The sequence below is a fragment of the Callithrix jacchus genome, chromosome 3, assembly GCF_049354715.1.
Source record: "Callithrix jacchus isolate 240 chromosome 3, calJac240_pri, whole genome shotgun sequence".
Taxonomy (NCBI): domain Eukaryota; kingdom Metazoa; phylum Chordata; class Mammalia; order Primates; family Cebidae; genus Callithrix; species Callithrix jacchus.
Window position 1 is genome coordinate 154,261,638 of NC_133504.1, and position 8,104 is coordinate 154,269,741.

Below are 8,104 nucleotides of genomic sequence, written 5' to 3' on the forward strand. Positions count from 1 at the left end.
GGGTTTCCCCATGTTGACCATGATGGTCTGTATCTCTCGACCTCGTGATCCACCGGCCTCGGCCTCCCAAAGTGCTGGGATTACAGGCTTGAGCCACCGCACCTGGCCGATTTTTTTCATTGTGTCACAATATTTTAAAAGCTGAGGCCGGGCCCAGTGGCTCACTCCTATAATCACAGCACTTTGGGAGGCCGAGGCAGGTGAATCACGAGGTCAATAGATCGAGACCATCCTGGTCAACAAGGTGAAACCCCGTCTCTACTAAAAATACAAAAATTAGCTGGGCATGGTGGCGCGCGCCTGTAATCCCAGCTACCCGGGAGGCTGAGGCAGGAGAATTGCTTGAACCCAGGAGGCGGAGGTTGCGGTGAGCCGAGATCGTGCCATTGCACTCCAGTCTGGGTAACAACAGCGAAACTCCCGTCTTAAAAAAAAAAACAAAAAACTGAATCACAGTTACACCTATCTAAGTGTCCACTGGCAGTGGCTAATTCCTTGTGCCCTCTTGTATTAATAATTCCCTGATGCTAATCTCTAATAGCATTAAAGATATTCAAAGAGGGCCAGGCACTGTGGCTTCCGCCTGTAATCCGAGCATTTGTGAGGCTGAGGCAAGAGGATCCCTTGAGCCCAGGAATTAGGAGACCAACCTGGGCAACATAGTGAGACCCTGTCTCTATTTGTAAAAAAAAAAAAAAATTTATAAAATTAAAAAAAAGATATTCAAAGAGTTTTGAGTAAAGAAAGATAGCTAACAGTTGTAACCCTTTATCACTTCTGCTATAATTTTCATTACATAAATGCCCTAACACAGTGACTCATAGTTCCCTTAATCAACTGTTCATCAAATTCTTAACTTCTGTTTTCATTGTAGCAGTTTTATCATTTGCATTACAAACATTTAGTATTCTGTCAATTTTTTTTTTTTTTTTGAGATGGAGTCTCTATCTGTCGCCCAGGCTGGAGTTCAGTGACACGATCTCAGCTCACTGCAACTTCGGCCCCCCACCCCGGGTTCAAGCACTTCTCCTGCCTCAGCCCCCTGAGTAGCTGGGACTACAGGCACCTACCACCACACCTGGCTAATATTTTTTTAGTTTTAGTAGAGATGGGGTTTCACTGTGTTAGCCAGGATGGTCTCTATCTCTTGACCTCGTGATCTGCCTGTCTCGGCCTCCCAAAGTGCTGGGATTACAGGCGTGAGCCACCATGCCCACCAACCTATTTTTTATTTTAAAAAATTGGGCTGGGCATGGTGGCTCACGCCTGTAATCCCAGCACTTTGGGAGGGTGAACAGATCACTTGAGACTAGAAGTTTGAGACCAGCCTGGCCAACATGATGAAACCCTGTCTCTACAAAAAATACAAAAATAAGCTGGGTGTGGTGCATGCTTGTAATCTCAGCTGCTAGGGAGGCTGAGGCACGATAATCACTTGAATCCAGGAGGCAGGGGTTGCAACAAGCTGAGATCATGCCTGCTGCACTCTAGCCTGGGCAACAGAGGGAGACTCCCTGGGCAACAGAGCAAGACTCTGTCTCAAAAAAAAAAAAAAAGGCTGGGCACAGTGGAGGCTGGGGCAATTGTTTCTCTTGAACCCGGAAGTTTGAGACCAGCCTGGACAACGTGGCAAAACTCTGTCTCTACAAAAATATTTTTAAAATTATCCAGGCATGTTGGAGCATGCCTGTAGTCCCAGCTACTCAGAAGGCTGAGGTGGGAGGATCACATGAATTCGGGGACGTTATTAAGGCTTCAGTGAACAGTGATGATTCACTGCACTACAGCATGGGTGACACAGTGAGACCTTGTCTCAAAAATAAGTAAAATAATTTTAAAATATATTTAGTATTGTCAATAGTATTGTCAGTAGTTCCCAATTTATCCTTGGGAAAAAAATGCTAAGTAAAATACCTTTGTGGGCCTGTAGTGGCTCAGGCCTGTAATCCCAGCACTTTGGGAGGCCAAGGTGGGTGAATTACTTGAGGTCAGGAATTTGAGACAAGCCTGGCCAATATGGCAAAACCCCACCTCTACTACAAATACAAAAATTAGCCTGGTGTGGTGACAGGCGCCTGTAATCCCAGTACTCGGGAGGCTGAGGCAGGAGAATCACTTGAACCCAGGAGGCAGAGGTTGAAGTAAACTGAGATCATACCACTGCACTCAGTCTCAAAAAATTTTTGGAGTCTTGCTCTGTTGCCCATTCTGGAGTGTAGTGACATGATCTCGGCTCACTGCAACCTCCGCCTCCCGGGTTCAAGCAATTCTCCAACCTCAGCCTCCCAAGTAGCTGGGATTACAGGTGCAAAACTGCCACAATGCCCAGCTAATTTTTGTATTTTCAGTAGAGATGGGATTTCACCATGTTGGCCAGGCTGGTCTCAAATTCCTGACCTCAAGTGATTCACCCACCTCAGCCTCCCAAAGTGCTGGGATTACAGGCAGGAGCCACCGCTCCTGGCCACATTTTTTTTTTTTTTTAATAAAACAAGATTCAGAGAGTTTCTTGTGGGTATAAAAAAACTTCCATATTTCAAAAGTTATTCTATGCATTTAAACACAAAATTATATTTCACACCCAAATAAGTGATATTGGGCTTGGGTGTTTAGACCAATAGGTCACTAAAACAATGATAGTAACAATAAACAGAGTAGTAAATGGAGGCAAAGGCAGAAGTGTCTTTTTTTCATACAAAGCACCCTGTATTTCAGAGAAATGTACAGGTAGCCATCATCCATAAACTTTCTGAGTTCATATTTTTTCCTTTCTCCCCAGATTGCAGACAACACTGTTTTCAGTGGTGGTGAAAGTTCTCGTGGGTCTTCCCACCAGCATGAGACTCCAAGTCTGACTTCTGTAACCTCTTCCCCTTGATAGGAGAGCTGCTGATTTTCTTTGGCTCTCAAACAATGTGGTGTAGAGAACTGTCCTACAGTCAAGTCATAAGTTTGACCCTTATTAGGTGACCTTGGAAAAGATACTTAACTGCTGGGTCTTAGATCAGGAGCCAGTTTGGTCAATTACTGGTTCACTTATTCATTTGTTCACTGTGCTGAGAATTAGAGATACAAAAATTACATAACATATGGTACCAACTCTCAATGCTTTTTTTGAGACACGGTCTCACTCTGTTGTCCAGGCTAGAGTGCATTAATCCATTCACGAAGGCAGTGCCTCCATGACCCCCACCCCTCCATTAGTCTCCACCTCCCAACATTGCTACACTGGAGATCCAGTTTTTAACACAGGAACTTTGGGGGACATATTCAATCCGTAGCAGCAAATACATTTTGATTAATAGGTGAATAAATCCATTGCAAGAGAAGATGAACAACAAACTATCAGATCAGCAATTCTCAACTCTGGTTGCACATTGTACTCACCAGGAGAGCTTTAAAAACTACTAATGCATTGGCCCCACACCTGAGAGATTCTGATTTATTTGGCTTGGGATTTGGCCTAAGTGTCTACAGGTGATTCTAATAGTAGCTGACAGTCAGAACCACTAACAATAATGACTACTAAACTGGTCGGGCACGGTGGCCAAAGCCTATAATCCCAGCACTTTGGAGGTAGAGGTGGGAGGATTGTTTGAGCTTACGAGTTTGAGACCAGCCTGGGCAACATAGTGAGACCCTGTCTCTACCAAAAAAAAAAAAAAAAAAGGAGGCTGAGGCAGGATAATTGCCTGAACCCAGGAGGCGGAGGTTGCGGTGAGCCGAGATCGCGCCATTGCACTCCAGCCTGGGTAACAAGAGCGAACCTCCGTCTCAAAAAAAAAAAAGCCAGGTGTGATGGTATGTGCTTATAGTCCCAGCTACTTAGGAGGCTAAGGTGGGAGGACTTCTTGAGCTGGGGCAGTGAGATACGATCCTGCTACTGTGCTCCAGCTCTGGGCAATAGAGTAAGACCCTGTCTCATAAAAAAAAAGAAAAAAAACCTGAACCCTGCATTTAGTTCTAGTGATGAAAAACAAAACATGGCCAGGCACAGTGGCTCACACGTGTAATCCCAGCACTTTGGGAGGCCGAGGCGGGTAGATCACTTGAGGTCAGCAGTTTGAGACCAGGCTGGCCAACATAGTGAAAACCCCGTCTCTACTAAAAATACAAAACTTAGCCATGGCATGGTGGCGGGCACTTGTAATCCCAGTTAGGAGGCTGAGTATATTAGTCAGGGTTCTCTAAAGGGACAGAACTAATAGGATAGATTTATATATAAAGAGGAGTTTATCAAAGAGTATTGACTCAAACAATCACAAGGTAAAGTCCCACAATAGGCTGTCTGCAAGCTGAGGAGCAAGGAAGCCAGTCTGAGTCCCAAAACCTCAAGGGTAGGGAGGCCGACAGTGCAGACTTCAGTCTGTGGTCAAAGGCCCAAGAGTCCAAAAGCTGAAGAACTTGGAGTCCAAAGTTCAAGGGCAGGAAGCATCCAGCAAAGCTAATCTAGTCTTTCCATATTCTTCTGCCTGATTTTATTCTACCCTGGCTGGCAGCTGATTAGCTAGATCCCACCCACATTGACAGTAGATCTGCCTTTCCCAGCCCACTGACTCGAATGTTAACCTCCTTTGGCAACACCCTCACATACACACTCAGGAACAGTACTTTGCATCCTTCAATCCAATCAAGTTGACAGTCAATATTAACCATCACACTGAGGTAGGAGATTCACTTGAACATGGTAGGCAGAGGTTGCAGTGAGCCAAGATTGCACCACTGCACTCCAGCCTGGGCTATGGAGTGAGACTCCGTCTTAAACAAATGAAACGCACCACTGTCATAAAAAAGAAAAGGGTGGTGATTATTTTGTAATAGATTGGATCAAAATTATGTTAATAGGGTGAATATTCATTCTTCACATAACTAGATTTTGTAGTCTTCGAAAAGGAATGGGCTGGCTGTGGTGGCTCACACCTGTAATCCCAGCATTTTGGGAGGCTGAGAAGGGCAGATCACTTAAGGCTAGAAGTTTGAAACCAGACTGGCCAGCATGGTGAAAACCCATCACTACTCAAACTACCAAAATTAGCCTTGAGTGGTGGCGCATGCCTATAATCCCAGTTAGGCATGAGAGTTGCTTGAACCCAGGAGGCAGATAATTACAGTGAGCTGACTGCACCACTGCACTTCAGACTGGGTAACTCTGTCTCAAAAAAAAAAAAGGAATTCTTATAGTGGCAAGGTCATTTCTTTTTAGTGCTGGTCCTCAAGAAGTTTATATTCTAGTAATGGGGTAAAGATAATAAACATAAATACCAATGAACAAATAAGGTAAATTAATTTCAGGGACTTCTAATTGCTAAAATAAAATTAAAATATAATCATGGTGAAATAACTTTTTCTTTTGACAGATCTCACTATGTTGCCCAGGCTAGCCTCAGACTTCTGCGCTCAAGAGATCCATTAGCCTCAACCACCACCTGAGAAGCTGAGATTACAGACATGCACCACCACACCTGGCTCTGAAAGATTATATTTGAGTTGAGATCTGAATAATGCAGCTAAGCAAAGATCTGGGCAGTTTTCTAAGAGAAAAAACAATAGTGACAAGCACAAAGGCCCTGAAATGGAAACAGGCTTGGCATTTTCAAGCGACTGAAGATCAAATGACGGGTACAAGATAAGATCAGAAGCAAGGTTTATATCTTGTAGGATCTTGGAAGCCAAATAAAGATTGTGGGCTTTATTCTGAGTATAAAAGATAGCCATTGGTACAGGGGGTGGAGGTTATATGACCTGATTTATGATTTTATCTCACTCTGGCTGCTATGTAGGAAGATGAATTATATCAAGAAGGGAGGCAGAAAACTAGTAAACCACTGGAGTTCAGAGATGTTAGTGGCTTTGACTAAGGTTGTGGCAGTACAAATTGTAAGAGATTAGATCTGGAATATATTTTGGAGGTACAGCCAGTGCATTACAATCAAGGCCTGGCTATGAAAGGGAAGAAGAGAAAGCAAGTGACGTCTGGTTTGGGGGCTGACCAACTAGTGATACAAATTGAGATAGAAAAGCTTTATAGTAAGGGAATGAGGGGTGAGAAAGAGCAAATTGAGAGTAAATATTTGTTGGATATAGATTCACTTGCTGCAATAAAGAGATCCAGTGGTTTAAACCAGATTAAAATTCTCTTTCATGTAACAGTACAATACAAGCAGTCTAGAGCTAAAATGCCTGCATCAGGTATTCAGAACTTACACTCTCTATTGTTGCTCCCCCAACCCCTAGGGCAGTGCTTCTCAAATTGCTTGTGTATGTGTGCACTTCTCTGCATGGTCAAAGATAGTTCATCACAACATCCATTGGGTCAGTGTTCCAGCTAGAGGGGAGTGAGGAGAGGAAGGAGATATGGAGGGTCTGCTTCATTATATGTTTGTCATCGAAGTTGTTCATATTCCTGACATTTCTTTGCTAAAACATAGCAAGACTCACCTTTGCTCCAGTTCTCAACAAGTTCCTGATCTCCATCTGAGACCACCTCAGCCTGGACCTTATTATTCATATCACTATCAGCAAGTCTCTAGGAAGTTTCAAACTTTCCCACATTTTTATGTCTTCTTCTGAGCCCTCCAAACTGTTCCAAAGTCTGACTGTTACCCAGTTCCAAAGTTACTTCCACATTTTCAGGTATCTTTTCAGCAACACCCAACTCTACTGGTACCAGTTTACTGAATTGGTCCATTTCCATACTGTTGATAAAGACATACCCAAGACTGGGCAATTTATAAAAGAAAGAGGTTTATTTGGATTCACAGTTCCACACGGCTGGGGAAGACTAACATTCATATTGAAGGCAAGGAAGAGCAAGTCATGTCTTACATGGATGCCAGAAGGCAGAGAGAGAGAGCTTGTGCAGAGTGACTCCCTTTTTTTTTTTTTTTTTTTGAGACAAGAGTGCAGTGATGCAATCTCGGCTCACTGCAACCTCTGCCTCCCATGTTCAAGTAATTCTCCCTACCTCAGCCTCCTTAGTAGTTCTGATTACAAGTGCCCACCACCATGTCCAACCAGAACTCTTCTTTTTAAAACCATCAGATCTCATGAGACTTATTCACTATCACCAGAACAAGACTTGCCCCATGATTCAATTACCTCCTACTGGGTTTCAAGATGAGATGTGGGTGGGGACACAGCCAAATCATATCACAGCTACTCTGAAAGCTGAGGTGGATCACTTCAGCCTGGGAGGTCAAGGCTGTGGTGAGCTGTGTTCGTGCCAATGCACTCCAGCATGGGTGACAAAGTGAGACCCTGTCTCAAAAAAAAAAGAAAAGAAATGAAAGGCTTATGTTTTACCCAAACAAAACCTTACTGTGAGTGATATGGTTTGGCCCTGTGTCCCCACCCAAATCTCATCTTGTATGTCCCATAATTCCCACATGTTGAGGGAGGGACCTGGTGGGTGATAATTGAATTATGGGGGCAGGTTTCCCCATGCTGTTCTTGTGATAGTGAATAAGTCTCATGAGATCTGATGATTTTAAAAACTGGAGTTTCCCTGCACAAGTTTTCTCTTCTCTTGTCTGCTGCTGTGTGAGATGTGCCTTTCACCTTCTGCCATGATTTTGAGGGCTCCCCAGCCATCTAGAACTGTAAGTCCAATAAACCTCTTTCTTTTATAAATTTCCTAGTTTTGGGTATGTCTTTATCAGCAGCATGAAAAAGAACTAATACAGTAAATTGGTACCAGTAAAGTGGGGCACTGCTAAAAAGATACCCAAGAATGTGGAAGCAACTTTGGAACTGGGTAACAGGCAGACGTTGGAACAGTTTGGAGGGCTCAGAAGAAGAGAGGAAAATCTGCGAAAGTTTGGAACTCCCTAGAGACTTGTTGAATGGCTTTGACAAAAATGCTGATAATGATATGGACAATGAAATCTACTCAGGTGGTCTCAGATGGAGATGAGGAACTTGCTGGGAACTGAAGCAAAGGTGACTCTTGTTATGTTTTAGCAAAGAGACTGGCAGCACTTTGCCCCTGCCCTAGGGCAAACCTGTTCAAAGGTTTGTGAAACTTTGAACTTGAGAGAGAAGATTTAGGATATCTGGCAAAATAATGTCTAAGCAGCAAAGCATTCAAGAGGTGACTTGGGTGCTG